Raw genomic sequence first — 18,617 nt, 5'->3', positions numbered from 1 at the left:
TGAAAATGCTCATTTATATATAATACGTGATGCAGGTTCTTGAAGGTATTGTTCACGAAACCATTGAAGCACAGTGTCAGCGTGAAGCAAAATTATTGCGGAAAGAGTACGGAAATCGTGGATGAGCTTACCTTGCCAAAATTTAATGGTTGGAGACCTGATGGATAGCCATCCCCCTTCAATAAATAATTTTAGGTTTTAATTTCCACTGTTATGGATTTTGGAATATTTTTCTCTGGGCAGTTTATAACTGAACCATTCATAAAACTTCTTAATTGTGTAATGCCTATGTGTAAGACCTAAATTAATAACTACAACTTATTCATATATTACAGAGGTGGATTGGTCCATAGGCCGCAATATTGGAACTTAGAGCTTCGATACCATTTGTAACAAACCTCGACATCACACGACAACATCTGAATTTTTTCTTTCTTACTTTGATCTAGCTAATGATAATACATAGACTAATGGTACTTAAGATCAACATTGCTCAACTTGCATACCCATTTTTCAACATACTGGTATAAAATATATTTGTTTTCTTTTTATGAAACTCACCTTATCTACTTAACCTAGCACATTGAAAGGTTATTTTTTTTTACTTCTAACTTCATTATAATTAAATCCACCTACTTTACTCTTCATAATTTAGTGTACCATTTGCACCCTTTAAAATTTAGTTCCTTATTACAAGGACTGAGCACCACTTTACATGAGGAGGGCAATGAAAATGATTCATATACGGTTATGTGGGGGGGTGAAACCTACCTACTTATTCATATACGGTTATGTGGGGGGGGGTGAAACCTACCTACTTCACCTGACACTTCTTATACTCGAAATTTGTGGTATGGTTAGGACAGACCTAATAATATACCTCCTCGTCACCCTAGCCCATGTGAATAGGGTATGAGAGGGTACAAATATTTATGGTTATTTGTTCAAGGGAAATATATGACTGTGTATCACTTGTTCCAAATCAACGATCCTGATGTTTTATGGTTAACCCTAACCTTTCCCCGGCTTCTTAAAGCATTCATACTCTCAGTTTCTCTGCTCTCTTCCTTTTTCGACAAAGGTTGTTATCCCTTCGCATTTTTCTTCACCCATTTCGTAACCCTACTCGACTCCAGATTAGTTTTTTCTGGTTTTGGTAGTTTCACCACCTGGAACTATGTTCTGCTCCGTTTCTCAGGCCTAGACTTGTTTCCCCTCGGGGTTTGACAGTCAAAGTTTTCGTCACTAGTTTTCTCGGTGAGCTCCAACCCTTTTGAGACAGGCTCTGCACACCAAGATGGTGGAAACAAAGACATGGTGTCTGGATATGCCATTATTTGACCTGTTGCAAGGTAATTTCATTAATTTATTTTTATAATTGATTCTCCTCTGAAATCATGTACCTTTCACCTTTAGGATTTGATTTCGGCTTGGGTTACTTCTCGTATAGGGTGTAGTGGTGACCTAGGGCGTTGTTCGAGCCAATGACTTCACCTTGCTTGGGATTTCCATTTACAACACCCAAGTTAGCTTATTTATTGAGCTTCTAAGGGTTTATGATTATTTTTAGTCAATTTCCCTTCATTTCTCTGATTTAACTAGTGAAGCCCTCCCCTCAATCTAGGTGGGTCGCCTGCAAAATCCTTCAACAAGTTTCTACAGGTAAGTGTTTTGGGTTTCTGTTATTTGCATGCTATATTTCTGATTTGATGGATATACGTGAACCAGTTCACATTTAAATGATACGTTTTTGTTTTGCCATCACAGGTATGCTTTATACTGGGATTTTTTTTGTCTAGCAATTTGTGGCACGACTTGGCTCGCTTTCCACTAATTATCAGTTATATGCTTCCAGGTTGGTTCCCTTCCAGTTTCGACCTCCTCCACTGCATGGAGTTTGGTTCGGTTCTCAATAATATATTTTCATAATTTTTCTCTACTAAGTTTCACCCTATGTGGAAAGCCTTACAGTATACTAGCCACAATTGATATCATCACCATGTCTGTATAATTTTCTAAGAAATACCTCAGGGTGCTCTCTGTTGTTCGGTTTGGATGTTTGTCTTTTCTAGTTAACCCAGGTTGATTTTCGCTTGGGGTATAATCCTGAGCACGATGAGATAATTTATTTACTGATTCTATTCATCTGTATATATATGGGTTCCAAGTATATTCTTAGTTACTAATTATTTACTTGACAACTTACAAAGTTAGTTCCAACTGTCCTTTGACTGACATTGCGTGGCAATAGACAAATCCTTAGAATGTTTAGTACAAGTTTTACAATACAACACAATCTAATACATTAACATATACTCTCATTAATGGAATGGGGAAAATTGGTGTAATCTAGTTACAAAAAATGTAAAATGTGATTTTTGCACCATAGGCTTCATTTGTAATCTAGTTACAAACAATGTAAAATGCAAGTTTTGCACCATAGGTTTCATTTGTATCTGTAGGTCAACAGTCCTCTAGGAAGGACCATGGTATTGGGTACACGCAATTCCATGCCTAAAGACCTAACACCCAAAGTTCAATCATGTAACTAATGAATTCAAAGGAATTCTACTTCAGGTGAGGTTTATGTATCTCCCATTTTCTCTTGGGAAAAGAAGCCCCCCAAAGTATAGCTAATCACCTGAATAAGTTCATCTCATAGCTTTATTTAATATTATGGTGTAGTTACTTGAGGCAATTTCTGTGTGGAAATGAACATCAGAAAGGGGCTTTCATAAGCGCTAACCATTAAATCAAATGGAATTATCTAAAGTCCTCAGTTATAAAAACATGAACTTTTGCAGAATGTGCCATACATGGTTGTGTAACATTCTATTGCAAACTTTTCCACAAATATGGCCATGGTTTATGCATTCCAAACAGTTTCAAGGACAGAAGGACATCAAAAAAAAAGGAGGAGAATGAAAATGTGCTAGTTAAAGGAAGTCAGAGGAATTGAATGAGCCATTATCATATATTAACAAGGAATCAAATATTGAAGAAGACAATGTAGGAAATCAAGGATAAGACCAAAATGAAGAAGGAAAGGAGGCTACTAAGGAAAGGAAGATAAACCATTTCTGAAGGTCAAGCGAAAGGAATCAAATTCAATAATAGAAGAAAAGAAAGGCCCAAGCACAAAATTCTACATAATCTAGAACTCTTCTTAAGATGAGCAAGGAAACATACACTCCATTGAATCCAAATATGACATGATCCCTCGAGTAGCAAATTTTTTTTTAAAGACCAAAAACAAAAGATTAAAATTAAAAACTAAAAAGAAAATGTAAAAAAGTGTAGGCTTAGAGTTAAAAGTCAAAGGAGTTTTGGAAGCATGAATTGTGAATATTACACTAGAAGAAGCAAACTAAATTACCCTCATGGGTACATAGCTAAGGAATTGTGCGTTCATTTGTAAATACTAAATTTAATAAATTTTCTTTTGGTTATGTTAAAAAAACTAGGAATTCAGAATAATCACCTGCTAAGTCTCACTGTCCGGGAAAATTTTAAGAACCGTCCTAAAATTATATGTATAATAAATGGGCGAATCCCCATGATACATAGGAAAAATGGAAGGCAATTTTATCAATAATATAATATTTATATATAACTTTTTGGGTGAATCTCTCACCAGATTATATTATCTTGTAAAATCAAGGCAAATATTTCATGGAATTATAAAATTTTGTAAGACTTTGTAAAGGGCTAACAAAATTTATAATGAGTATTTCTTGTAATGACTTCAAGCCTTGTTAAGCAATCCATGAAAAACCAAAACAAGTATATTCCTAGGTCAAAACCCTAACAATATAAGGGTTTTAGGTTTCCATAATACTAGTAATAGAAGAACAAGGATGGGGTTTGTTTATTTGTTTTTTCATGTTGGTATATCATCCTGTTGCTATTATTTCTAAACAATGAATGAATTCAATAGATTTGGATAGGTACAAACCAATTCACTTTAGCTTTAAAATGTATCATCTATTAATATTATTCTCTCACATTTTTTTATCTTCTAACAAATAATATAAAATAAAGAAAGTATTAAACTTGTTTTTCATAAAATAATAATGCCTTGAGTATTAAACTGGTTTTTCATTTTCAACATATCATTCATGAATAAAAAATTTGTCATGTTCTTGTTACATATTCTTGCTCCATGCTTTTATTTATTGCTTACGTAGTTTTCATTCTTGATCACTCTCTACCTCAAGTGAAGAAGAGTTAATTAGGAAAAAAATTCCATGTAATGGTACTCATGACAAATTGAAACATGTAAATCGATATGTTATCGTGGTTGGCAGAAGTAATATTGTTATGGGACCTTCATTCTAGATCCTAGAGGAAAGTAGCAAAACAAACTCATCCTCTTATTGTTTCTTTTGCAAGGATCATCTCCTTGGGGTCATATGAATTCCTCTCTCTCTAATCATTCTAAACATTTTATATTTTCCAACCAACACTAGATATCAATGTTGACTATGTAACTAGCTATTCAACCAAAAAAGTCTTTTTTTTCTCTCATACAAGAAATCCCTATTTATGCATTGCTTTCCAATGAAATTTTAATGCACTGGATTATAATTCAAAAATAAAGCAAGGAAAAACGATTTTGTAAAGTGCACAAGGGATTAACTATTACTTGTTTTATTTATACTAGGTGCATGGACTGTCTAGTTAGGCAATCGTTGCATAATTCATGTCAAATGGAAATCCTTATGTCAGAGCTTTATGACATTGATGATAAAATTTTGATTGATATTAGTTTTAAACAAAAAATCATATTGCAATTCCCACTAAGGAAGTGGGGAGCACTCAATAAGGAAGGATGATAGATTCCCCATCTTTATATATCAATAGGTGTCTATCTCATTAAGCATGCAACTTTTTAACAACTAACTTAATAATCACCATTGCAACTTCACCTTTCTTTTGTGATTCTTTCTTTCTAATTTCCCAAGGTGGCTATCGAATTCACAACAGGACTAATGTGTGACAACTTAAAAAGGTATTTCCATTGTTTCCTATTAATTCAAATGTGGTATGTATGACTAATGTGCAAGCATATAAAAATATATTTCAAATATATACAAGTCCAAGACGTTAACACAAGTAGTTGTTTCCAATATTGTTGGACATTTGGCTAGTTCTACGCCAATAGGCACCAAAATCAAATCTTCCTAGATGAAAATATAAATACTTCTTCATCATTTTGTCAATCAAACCTTTGCTTAACTACCAGGTTTCCCAGGCTTTAAGATATCCTCTAATCATTACAAGGAAGACAAACAACCAAATGTAATTGTCTTGTGATGAACTAACGTGATAAGATTTCCTAGTTTGAAATTTAGTGCAATTAGCTTCCTTAGCTTGGAATTGAGCACAATTAGCTTAGTTTGTAATTAAGTGCAATTATCCTCCCTAGTTTGTAATTTAACACAATTAGCTTCACTAGTTTGTAATTTAACACAATTAGCCTCCCTAGTTTGCAATGTATTCTGATTAACCTTCCTACCTTACAATGTAGTGCAAGGGTCCTTCCTTGTTGGCAATGTATCATAATGACTTTTGTTTCCTAGCATTGTAGTACTAAGATTGTTGCTTCCATGAAATTTGTTGAGAGCTCTCCTTACTTGCGATGTAGCACAAGGATTGTTCCTGACATTTTGCTTGTACTTGAGATTTCACATCTGGAGGCATCTTCCATGGCCATTTACAACTATCACATCAAATACACATAAAGAACAGATAATGTCAATATTGTTGCAATTTTCCATATAGATTACATACTTCAAGAAGAATGAATCTATTTTTGTCCCCCATTTTATTAATTCAACATCATTTTACGGATGCCAAACCATATTCACATACTAGACAGTTTGGCATTTCAAATTGGTGTACAAGTGAGAATAATCTCACAATTTTCACATATTTTAGTATAATTTCAACTATCAAGTTCACTTTTGAATGGATATCAAACTAGTTCCAATTGCATCCTGAATTTAATGCCCACTCAATAGGTGCAACATGCTCTCAAACAAGGATTATATAACCTCCTATAGTCTTACTGAGTCATACAAAATCACCAGCCTCCTAAAAATCCAGAGAATTATATAGGGACAACATTGCAAGTAGCTATGAGGCCCAAAGCATTTCACTTTCTCTAGTAAAAGACGTGTCTAATGGGAAGCTTGAGTCAATCTGTTTTAGGCAGGGTACAAATTAGAATTATATTCTAATGCTTCAAAGTGGAAAAACTATCATTATGGAGAATTTAGAATTTCAATGGTTGGATTCTATGCAACTAAGGACTCCAAGGAAAACAACTCAGAATCTAGAGTTGTACAAAGGTAGCTCCCAAAAATATTGCAACTAATAATAATGTGCCACCAATTGTCTCTTTTAAAACACAATCATACAGACGACAATAGGGTATCACAAAAGCATCAGTAACATGTAGATCAAGGGAATGGATGGTTTCTTGTATTAGAGTTTAAAGGGAGTTACAATATAAGTAATTATTAAGATACCTCAAACTACTTAGAATCATACACAACTATTGACACTTTCCCATTTAATATGTCAAAATATGTTGTACATAACCAACCTAACTTGTCTACTTACAACAACAACGGAGTCAACTTTCTTTAACACCAAGGACTAAATTACGAACATGCTTATGTACAGAGGGGTGATTGAAGATTTTAAGTGAAATTTTGAAAGAAGTTTGCATGGAATGTTTCTTTGCCAGAGGAATATCAAGAGTTGGGTGAGTCCTGGGAAAGTTGTCCCATATGGTTTGCACTATCACACATGATTCATTATCCCACCATTCCCTAGCTCTAGGTTTTTCCTCTGGCCCATGATATTTTGAGGCGTTATCAGTTAATTTTATTCACTGATGTTTTTTTCATAAATCTTCTCTTACAAGTGATAGCCATGGAAAATCTTGGAAGTTCTGTGAATGAGAATAGGGACCATTGAAAGTTGCAGATGCCAACTCTCAAGGAGAATGAGTTTCATCATTCACAAGCCAAGATTCTCACTATTCTGAAGTTCAAATCTGTAAGGAAGGCACAACTCGAGTTTCATTGTGTTCTTGTGCTGGAGAAGTGGTCTCCGTTAAGTCATATTTTATCCTTGGAAGGGCAGCTTGAGCTCTTGGTCAAAACCTCATGTTTCTTTACAGTTGGACGAACCATATTTTCTTAGGTTGTGTACAGGTGGGTTGCGTTAAACATATCATTTGTGGGGCCTATTCTCTTTGTAACTGGACTTCACACTCATCTGCTGGACGTGGGTCCTGTACCTAGTGTGTGGATGTCAATTAATCTGGTTCTGAAGGTTCGTAGCCCTTAATTGAGACTTTGGTAAGTTGTATTACCACAACTGGACGTAACTGTGATTTACCCTATTGTGTGGAGGATATATGGACCCTTTGGGACTAGTTAACATAAGGAACAAGTGTGAAGAAATTGTGTGTATCAGTTAGGAGCCCTGGACGAGTTTCACTGCTTACTGTGCACGTAATCTTGGTAGGATTGGAGGCTTGTAAATATTGTTGCTGTCAAATACAAGAAACTGTGCTTCCAGAATCTATTTCCTTGTGATATTGTGTTGAGTTGATGGTCAAATTTATATGTATCAGCTGTATGTAAGTTTCTGAGTAATGAATATATGAGATTGAACTCTTTTGGGGTTTCAATGATATGTTATTTGTTCACTATCGTAAGATAACACCTACAACAACATCTATATGATGTGTTTGACAAAATTTATAGCTAAAATATTCACTAAAAGACTCAGAAATTTATGGTCAATTGGGAAGTTTCCTTGTTTGGAATTTTACACTTAGTTATAGGCAATCAAGTGCAAGAAAGACATTGATGATCAAAACAAGAGCATTCAATGATTGCATAAGGTTTGTATTTAAGGTAGTAAAAGCCAATCACTTTAGGGAACGTGCACCTTAACTCAAAGGAGCATTCTTCAGAGAGAATGTGCCCAACCAGAAAGCAACTACGAGGGTCAACGCTGTTAAAACTTCACACAATTTGATCATAACCAAAACAAATTTAGAAAGAAGACATGTCAATCACTAATGAAACAATGTAAGAACCTAAATTCAAGCATAATTTCTTACACAAACAAGAGAATGCTACATCCGTGGTGGAAAAAAAATGATCAACTACTTAGCCAACCTCTTCTGAAGAAGCATAGGATCACATGAAGCAATGAGTAGGGATCATTGGTGGGCTCCAATATTACAGCAATAATACTGCAACTCCTGGGACTCCCTTCTTTACTTTTATCAACCCGGTAGTTTGCAACAAACTTGGAAACGACGATGCTATATGCACAAGTACTAGCTCTTGCCACAGGTTGTCACTGGATCAGCTGGCACAAGTCCACTAGGAGCTTAAGCCAACTTCTATGAGCTCTTAGAAGAAGCTTTTAATGGTGATGGATGAAAGCTAACTCAAAGGAAGCTAGTCTACTTGCAGAAAGAAGCTGAAAGTGGAAAAGGAATGCAAACCCTAGCAAACCCTAGTTTTACAGACTAACCCTACCGGTGCAAGAAAAGAGATGAAAGCAGTGGAAATGGATGCCATTGACTTCTAGAAATGTAGAATGCATGTGACTAAGCTACTCTTGCAGTGAAATCTGAAAAGGAATGTCTTTTTGTATTTTTGAGTAATCTTGTAGAATTATTATGCATGTGCTTAACTGTTTTGACTGTGCAGAGGTTGATTGATGGAAGGAAATGGTGAGGGTGCTTGCAGGAGGTTGGGAAGGTGAAAAGAGAACCTAAGAGGTCCCTAACACCCTTCCAGAGAGTTTCATCGTGATCGGATCTCGAAAAACCGCTCTCGTGATCTTCTACAGGAAGTTTGCAGGGGTTCTACAGGATGTTCCGAAAGGAGATTTTGGAGGGTTGAAGGTGGAAGAAATGTGGAGAAGTGGAGATGGAGGTTGGATGAGGGTGTTAAGAGGTTTAGAACCTGGAAAATGAAGCTGAGAAGTGATGAGGATGGTTGGGTTTGTTCAAGGATGGATAGAGCGATGTTGCACAAAAATATGGAAATTAGGTCAAAGTGAGAAAGTGTGGCAAACGAAAGGCAAGAATCTGAGTTAGGGGATGGAACAGGTTTCACTGATGGAGAAGGGTAGGTAGGGATGTATAACAGGTTTTCGACACACTACTTCTTGAAACTGACCAAACAAAGACCATGCAAACCAAATATCTAGCTATTCTAACCTAATTTGACCTAGGAACCAGCACCCATGATGAACAAAAATTCATTGGTAGAAAATTATGTAAAATAACTTATGAAAACCAATCAAGAATGGATCTAAGCATGTAATCATATCTGGTATCAACTTTTTCAACTGAGAAACTAACACTAGCAATTGCATGAAGAAGCAAAAATAGTGTTTTTGTGGCAGCAAGGACACTTGGGTCTCAGCTCATGGTCCTGAGGAGGGAGAGGTGAGATCCAAGGTTGCTTGATGGCCTTTTTCAAAGATATTTCCTGTTTTCAACCCATCAAATCACTCTATACCACGAAAAGCTCTTTTAGTCATCAAAAATGACCTAGATAACCAAGCAAGATTCTAATCTACTAGCATAAATTATTTTATGAAGACAGTAAAAAAACATATAACGGTACACAGAGGAGGTCCTTGCGCTTGGGTTGGGCCCAACCCCAAGAGCTACAGGCTCGTAAGAAGAAGCTCAGAATTGATGCAACATGAAACTGGTTTCCATTACTCAAAAAACAACCATGTTCAAAATGTGTTACAGTAGAAGCTCCAAAATGGGCTGAGAAACAAAGCAGCATTATAGTGCGAAATACAAATGTTCAACAAGTAACCTACGAAGGCTGGAAGCCTTCCTACTTATGCACTACGAGAGCCTCTAGCAGTCCTCCTGAATTCAAGGGGCTTGGCTGCTCAAAACTATAAGTACTCAGCCACTTCACAAAAGCTGCTTGGCTGCCCTTGGAAATCAACTTTGGTGGGCTTCTGAACTCCAAGCTGATGGTGGAGAACTCGAGGAAGGGGTCATTTAGTGTAGGAGACACCCTTCCTATGAATCCTCAGCCTTGTCCCCTCGTATTTGGTTGTCAAATGGCCCATAAACGCTTGACCTTGGTCCAAAAGTTGTCGAAAAATCTGCAACAAACACGTATTAGCCCTCATGGTCAAGTGACTATTCTCATTCATTCAATTAACATAAACATACTTCAAAAGCATACATAAACTATGAATAATGGTGGATTAATGGAGAAAAATAGGCAAAATGAGCCCAATAAGTTGCCCATTTTTGGGGCTCATCATCACCCCCCTGCTAAACGGGTTACTCATCCTCGGAGCAACTAATCTAGCTCATCATCCTTGATAGCTTTGACTGCCTCCCTCACATCCCAGGCCTCCGAGGTGATGTCTTCTTCTCGGTCATGAAATCCTGCTTTTTTTTCCACTTCCTCCCACTGCTTGTGTTCTTTTTCTTCTTTGAATCCTTCCAGCAATCCTAAAAGCAAGGGAGGACTGAACTTTAGGCTGATCCAGTTGGCCTGCAGATTTTGCATTGATTGTTTATAGAGGGGTACCCTTGCCAAGGCCTCCCTCATCCTAGTTGGGGAGTGGTATTCTCTTATTTTCAAACTGTGGGGTAGTGTGTTCCACCTCCTTGTGCAAGCATGAATGCAATTATCCCCCAACAGTCTTTCCATTTCCTCAAAGTGGGCAATGGCTTGAGCTTGTCGCTCAATGTAGTTTGGTAAAACCTGAGGGTTGTTGGCCAGGTGCTGATGGGGATATATTAAAGCTGATGTATCCTTTGGTTCTGCCCTAATCATGAGTGGTTCACTTAGCTCCCTGTTCATAATATCCCGAATCTCTGTTGCCCTCTTTTCCTCATGATTTAACCAAGAGGCCATGGCCATAAGTTGCACATCTCCCAATGTAGCATTGGGGTCCCAAAGAGTCATGTTTGGAAGGGCCAAGTTGTGTAAATAGAATTTGGATAACTTGGCCTTATCTTCTGCTGAGTTGCTGTCACACAATGTCATGAATTGATGGTAATTTTGAAATGGAATGGTGCCCCTTTGGGCCAAGGTGTTAATCTAGAACTACAACCATTGATCTTTAAGATATAAGGCATATGACTTGGCAGGTTGCCTACACTGTAAGGCCTCTACTACCCAGCTGGCCATGCAGGCCAGTTGGGCTTCCTTTTCTTGTAGTTGTTGCTTTAGAGACTGTATTTCCTCTGCTGCCTGTGACTCCTTCTCCTGTTGCTGTTTTTTTGGTGCCTCAACCTCGGCCTGTAGCCCATCTACTCTCTACTGTCCATCAGAGGTTTCTTTGTCGACTGGAGGCTTTTCCTGTTGCTGCTGTTCTCCTAAAATGGAGGGCCTGTCTTCCTTATGAATTCCTTGTAGCCGTAGCTGCTGTTTCAGTAGCTCATTCTCTTCCTATAGTTTGGTTCTCTGACTACTTTCCACATGCTTCACCATGGCCAATTCTCTTCTTGACTCCTTGAGTTGTTCTTCTAGGTGGCCTATGTTTGCCACACCCTTGGACTTGGCAATCCTCATCCAAGTGTGAGTCCTAATTCTTTCTTCTTCCAGTGCAAAGAAGAGTGGCACCACAAATTTCTAGGGAATTATTTTCCCGGCTTCTAATAGGTTATAGTATGAGACCAAGCTGGGCTAAGGGCTTGGTTCCAATATTTCGTCTATATTTTCTTCTTCTTGTGATTGTTTGGCCACCTTTTCCTCCAATTTCTCAGTCTCTTTTAGCTTAGCCTGAGTTTCTTGTATAGATTTCTCAGCTTCCTATAGAGCTGTCTTTGAGTCCATTGTCTTCATTCTCTCTCTCTCCAGGTGGAGGTTCTTGGGCTTCCTCATTCATAGGTGATGGATATATTTGAAGGAGACCCTTCTTTTGGTTTAGGTGTTGTGTCCTCAATGACAATTGGCTCCTTTGACTGCGGCTGGGGTCTGCACACTTTGATCCGTGTGCTCCTTCTTGCTTTAAAATACATGGAGGTTTTCCTCTTTCTCTTCCCTTTTTGTTTTGGAGGTGTTCTTAAGGCGTCAAGCACAGTTGTTGCCTCCCTTGCCAATATTTCAGGTGATTTCCCCCTTTGCTGTTCTTTTTCCATGCTTCCTGTAGAAATCCCTGTGTCAACTGTTTCTATTTGTATTGCGGCCATTTCAAGATCTGTCTTTCCTTTTTGTTTCTGTGTGTCTGCTTTGGCTGTGACAGCCTTCATTTGGGATTTTTCTGCCTTCTCTGCTCTCCTCTGCATTCTCTTCTCCCTTGGCATTTGTGCTATTTTTTCTTCCTCTATTTTAGGCTCAGCAATCTGGCCCTCTCCCCCTTTTTCTTTCTGTCCTTGTTGTGCTTGAATTTCCTGTGTTCCTTCACCATTGGTTTTCTTACCTTCTTCAGTGTGTTCTCCCTCCTCATTGCTGGATGAGGTGATGTCTTCGGCCAGGATTCTAATATTGTCATCCTGGGACATGTTTCAGAAGATTTCCGAAGATATGGGGACAGTGTAGGTGTGCAGGGCATCTTCCACTAATAGCTTGATGAGTCCATGATGGGCCAGCTGATCTGGGATCCCTTCATTCAATTTTGTACCACATTCAATTAATGACTGAAGAAGAAAATAGGGAATGCTTAGCTTCTGGGCTGGAGGTGAATCAATTCCATGCCTTAGTTCACACAACAACCTGAAATGATATCCATAGACAATGCTAAACCTCCCTTCACATGTAATGTACTTCATAATTTGGAAACTAACCTCACTCTAGAGAGGAGGCAAGATGGTTCTCCTAACCCCATTTTTGTCTTCTACAGGATGTTCCTCGGGTAGGAAGAATGTTTTCTTGGCAACTTGGCCCAATGATCTCTCTTCTTTGCTCCAAGGGAGCCCTAATGGCAGACCAGTAACACGATTGATGAGCTCAGGGGTAAGTTCTAGGGTCAAACCCCTAAAACTTACTGTGGCCTGTGTCTTTGATTGAGGTCTCAGGGACATAAAAAATTCCTCTATTATCTCCTCGTCGTGACCCCGAATTTTGTCAAAAAATGACATCCAATTGGCTCGGGTGAAAAGGTCCACCACCTCAGGATGCTTGTGCAGTTTGTTGGGGTCCGAGGGTTCTTTCCTTATGAATCCCCCTGGCATGGTGGGAGTGCCTTTTTTCTTTTTGTTTTGATTAGAAAAAGGAATGCTGTTTATGGTTTTCCCCCTGAACTTAGGAATGGATTTCTCGGGTATCAATATTAATTAGCAGCTATTCCCTGGTTTTCAAGACTGCTGTTGGGGTTTGCCCACCTTGTGAAAGGAAGAGTTTCGTTTCTACAGACAGAGTACAGAGCGCAATTTTTCTTCCCAACACATATACAGATATAAAAATTCAAAATTTTCATACACAGGTTGGTCCCCACAGTTGCATATCTTCCCTACAGGGGAATTTAAAAAAATAGGAACGTGGAGGAGAATTTGGATGTAGAAACAACTGAGAAACCCAGTGCAACACATAGGTAAATGTTTTACTTCCAATCCCCAGGTAGATTTTTCTCTGGTTCCCTAGTCTGATACCATTCAATTCACCACCTTTTCAAATCATACCATGCATAGAAGAGTTTTTCGAGCCTACCTCGGTTGGAGCTCCAAATTCGATGAAGAGAAATCCTAGGCTTCTTTTCTCCGGAAAGCTGTGTAGGCTTTCCTTTAGAACCCTTCCTATATAAGACTCCCTGGTTCCTGTAGAATATCTCTGTGCCTCTAAGCGAACCCGATACGTGGGAGATTCTCGAAAACAGGTAGAAAAACCGGTGGTGGATGACTGGTTAATAGTTTTTGGAAGCGGAGGACGCGTATTGCAGTCGAGGACGTTGCAAGTGCAAATGAATAGAGGGTGGTGTGAGTTTCAGCCGAGCATATTTTAAGTGCTGCGTAATTTGTGGTGAGGGGATGAGGTGGCCAGACCAAAGCATTTATCCAATGTCGCGACTATAATTTCTCTGTGTGTTTCCGGCTACCATCACCTTCCCTCTGCCGTTAATCATTGCCACCACTACCAGTCCCAATGATTTCTCCCTGAATGGACACTCCACACATGTTGGCTGCACATCTCGTCGGCAATTTTGAATGTAACTGAGCTTGTTCGGATCCCACGAGGCTATGTAACTGGCCGAGGGTGGCTAGTTGACTAGCCACCGATCCCATTCTATTCGAACCATTTCCATAGGCATTAAGCTTTTAAAATATTGTTTACGCAATTGAGGAATGAGTTTAGGCACTTACCTGCATGGTCACGACCGCATTGTGTAGACTTCGGGTCTTGGAACCATTCCTTCATTTTCTGTTTCTTCCTGCACATGTTTTGGAACCCATTCGTTGGCACTGCATGTACGTGCTTCGGAGTCCATTCCATTGGTTGCTGTCGCTGCATGCTCAGGTCTTGCTTGGATTGAGCTGCTGATGATGTTTTCGCATTCAAGATGAGCTCTTTGCATGTCTCCTTTGCTATTTTTCGGCTGTCCTCGTCTCCAGAGTATGTCTTCCAGAGGGATCAGCTGCTACATGATTCCTATAGGATTTCCTGTAGCTGCTTCTCCTCCTGGGATGCAAGCTAAATGAGAAGGGCTATACTGCTGACGAGGGATTCAGATGATGAGAAGTTTAGATGGAGATTGATAGGTAGGGAGAGCGAAACACCACTGTTAGATTTGTCACTCAAAGTTCTTGCTGGCAGTATGAGGAAAATAGGGGTTTTTTATTTTTTATTTTTTGTGACTGTGCAGGAATAAATAACAGAATGGGTGCAGTGGAGGTGTAAAGAGATGAAACAGGGTGATGTATGGCAATGGATGTAAACAGGGGTGGTTGCAAGCCTAGCAGGCAGATTCCAACCTTTGGATTCCCTTCCACAATCAATTTTTTCTTGTCTAGAGGTTCTACAGGATCTTCCTGTAGAAGATATAGAACTCCCTGTAGAAGATCCAAAACTTCCTGTAGAAGGTGAATTCTTAGCCTGGATGTGATCAAATCCTAGGAAAGGGGAGTGGTCATGGAGGAAGTGCGTGCGAGGGATGTTTGCAGCCTGGTGCTGACCTCTGTCCTTGTTTTACGCGCCCCCCAAACCTGTAATGTCTTCCCTGCAACCTGCAATTATTCAACAAAAATTAGGCCTATTTCTTTTTTCTCTCTCTCTTTTTTTTTGTGAAATAGCTGGGCACCTCTAGGAGGTTTTCACCCTCACTGTCTACCCCGGGCGCCTCTAAGAGTTTTTCACCCAAGGATCTTTTTATTCTTTTTTGTTTTTTTTTTTTATGATAAAGGTGTGGGTGGAGTAGAGACAAGGACCTGCTCCACTACCAACACTGATTTATCCAGAGTTTCAATGAACTCCTTCTTGGAAAGGGGCTTCCTGTAGATTTTCAATCAGTTCTCGTTGACGAGCATGGGGATGGCTTCTTCATTGATGGTCCTGATAAGGATTGAGCCATTTTCGTTGCATTTCTCCACTGCATATGGTCCCAGCCACCTCGTCCTTAGCTTCCCTTTGAAATCCTTGTATCTTGAGTCATATAACAACGCCCAATCTCATGGCTGAAATTGCTTTTCGTTAAGGTGCCGATCATGCCATATATTTCTCTGGAGTTGAAATAATTCTGAGTGGAGGAGGGCCTGCATTCTCTATTCATCTAATCCATTTAGCTATAGTAACCTTTCCTGTTGCGCATGGTTGAGATCCAGGTCCAGTTGAGCTGCTAATCTTAATGTGTTGTACTCAAACTCTATGGATAGAAGAGCCTTCTTCCTGTAGACCAGCTCATAAAGTGTGAAAGCTATTGTGGTTTTCCAAGTGGTGTTGTAGGCCCAGGTGGCCTCAACCAAGCGATCTACCCAATCCTTTCTGTTGCTGCTCACCATTTGCCCATTTGCCCATTTGATGACTTCCACTTGCCCATTTGCTTGCGGATGATAAGGGGTGGAAGTTCTGTTCTTGATCTTGTGATGAGCGAGCAAGTCTTCAATCAGGTTAGAGGTGAACTGACTTCCTTGATCTGTGACTAATTCCCTTGGGTAGCCGAACTTGTAGAAGATATTTTCCCTTAAAATCTCAGCCACATTTTCTTCTGGTGCTACCTTGATTGCCTTTGTTTCTGCCCACTTTGTCAAGTAGTCAGTGCACACAATGATGTAAGACTTTTTCTTTGAAGGAGGGTTGATAGGACCCACAAAATCCATGCCCCACTTCTCAAATGGCTTGAAAGTCACTTGAGGTTGGAGGGGCATTTCATCCCTCGGAGTCAGTTTCCCCATCCTTTGAGATCGGTCACATTGGCTGATGTATCTTCTGACATCTTGATGAAGAGTGGGCCAATAGTAGCCTGCCTGTAGAATTTTGAAGGTAGTCCTTCTTGCTGCAAAGTGGCCTCCATAGGGTCCATCGTGACAGGTTAGGAGAATGTAAAAAACTTCCTCCTCCCTAACACAACACCTCAAGATCTGATCTGGGCCAAGTTTGAACAAGTTTCCCCCAATCCAAGTAAAGGGAGCATTTTTTATCACAATTATGCTCTTCTGTTTCGAGGATAGGTGTGGAGGGAACTGTGTTGAGACCAAGTAGTTTGTTGTATCAACAAACCATGGAGAGAGTACTGAAATAGAAAACAGGTGTTCATCTAGCATCTGGTCATCCACTGTCCCTTCTTCATCTGCAGGCAAATCTAATCTAGACAGAAAATTAGCAACGACATTTTCCTTTCTTGGCTTATCAACAATGGTTAAGTCAAATTGCTGTAATAAAAGTAACCATCTAATGATACGAGCATTCACATTAGGTTTATTTATCAAATACCTTATCGCAGCATGATCAGTGTGTACAAATGTTTGATAACCAGTGATGTAGTGTCTGAACTTGTTCAGGGAATGGACTACAACTAGGACACAGTATAGTTTAATTCTGCCTTGGACAGGTTTTCGCTGACAAAGTATATGGCATACGGTAGCTTCTCTTCAACCTGTCCTAAGGCTGCCCCTATGGCTTTGTTCAAGGCATCAGTGTGGATGTGGAAATGTAGGGCCCAGTTTGGACCTCTCAGGATTGGAGCAGTTACCAGCTTATCTTTTAACTCATCCAGAGCCTCTTGGCAGTTGTCAGTCCATTTAAACTCAACATCTTTCCCCAAAAGACCAAACAATGGTGAGGCTAGCTTACTAAAATCTTTGATGAATCTTCTATAGTATCCTACTAAGCCAAAATTCTGAACATCTCTTACCTTCTGAGGAGGTGGAACCTTTTGGATGATAGCAATTTTGTTAGGATCCACCTGTAATCCTTGCTGAGAGATTGTATGACCTAGCACGGTCCCTTCAGTCATCAGGAATTCACATTTTTCAGGACTGAGGGATAGGTTCATCTCAATACACTTGGTTAAAACTTTTCCCAGGTTAGTCAACGCTTCTTGGAAGTTGGACCCATAAGGAGTAAAGTCATCCATATAGATTTCTACCGAATCATGAACCAGCTCAGCAAATATGCTCAATACTACTCTCTGGAAAGTGGCAGAAGCATTGCATAGCCCAAAGGGAAGGACCCGGTAGGCAAAGGTACCCCATGGACAAGTGAAGGTGGTCTTATCTTGGTCCTCCGGGCTGATTTGGATCTGATTATACCTGCTGAACCCATCTAGGAAAGAAAAGAACTTCTTTCCTGCCAGCCCATCTAGCACTTGATCTATGAAAGGCAAAGGGAAATGCTCCTTCTTGGTGGCTTTGTTAAGTTCTCGATAATCTACACAGATTCTCCACTTCCCATTTTTCTTGGGCATAAGCACCATAGGAGAAACCCATTCATTGTCCGAGATGGGGTAGATGAATCCTGCATCCAACAACTTTTTCAATTTTTCTTTAACAATGTCCTTAAGGGCTGGATTCATTCTCCTCTGAGGCTACCTGACTGGTTTACAATCCTCTTTAATGTAAATATGATGGGTACAGACCGACGGATGGACTCCTTTCATCTCCTTATAGCTCCAAGCGAAAGCCTCCAAATGGCAGTTCAATAAGCTACATAGCTCCTTCTCCTGAGAGGGAGATAAGGATGAGCTGATCTTCAAGGTTCTTTCAGGGCCAAATTCCACATTCTTAACTCTGGGAGAGGTTGGATCAGCCACACAGAGGTCCACTAAAGCGTGGGCTTGGGTACTTTCCACCAACTTCTTTAATGGCAGCACACTGGGAGGTGGATTTTGAATCAAATTCTCAATTAGGTCATCCTTGGTTTGAGGACCTCCCTGGATGGCTTCCATTGTGCACACTGGTGTAGAGTAGACTTCATCCTCATCTTCCTCCTCCAACCAGAGACGTAAGTCATGTTCTAGCAGAGGTTGGGCAAGAAGGTATAGGACTAGCTGTTTGGACATAGGCCCATTCTTGATGGTCATGCTCCTAGCTCGAAAACTGATGTAAGCATCTGCAGTAGCTAACCAAGGCCTTCCAAAAATGAGGGGGTATCCAGTGAGTTTTGCCTTTGGCTGAAGGACCAAAAATTCCGCAGGGTACTCCCAAGAATCAACAA

General features: G+C 39.6%; 1 long non-coding RNA gene across 1 annotated transcript; it reads left to right on the top strand.

The window, feature by feature from the left end:
• The first annotated feature begins 886 nt into the window (after positions 1-886).
• LOC149228966 (uncharacterized) lies at positions 887-2,153 on the top strand. Its single transcript, XR_016247260.1, has 3 exons — positions 887-1,352; positions 1,625-1,662; positions 1,856-2,153. It is a non-coding gene; the product is annotated as an uncharacterized LOC149228966 (long non-coding RNA).
• The last annotated feature ends 16,464 nt before the right edge of the window (positions 2,154-18,617 follow it).

Source organism: Pinus tabuliformis, chromosome J (genome assembly GCF_031772625.1).
Source record: "Pinus tabuliformis cultivar Carrire ecotype Pingquan chromosome J, CPIR1, whole genome shotgun sequence".
In the NCBI taxonomy this organism is placed as follows: Eukaryota; Viridiplantae; Streptophyta; class Pinopsida; order Pinales; family Pinaceae; genus Pinus; species Pinus tabuliformis.
Note: the sequence above shows the minus strand (reverse complement) of the source record. Positions and strands in the feature narration are given on the sequence as shown.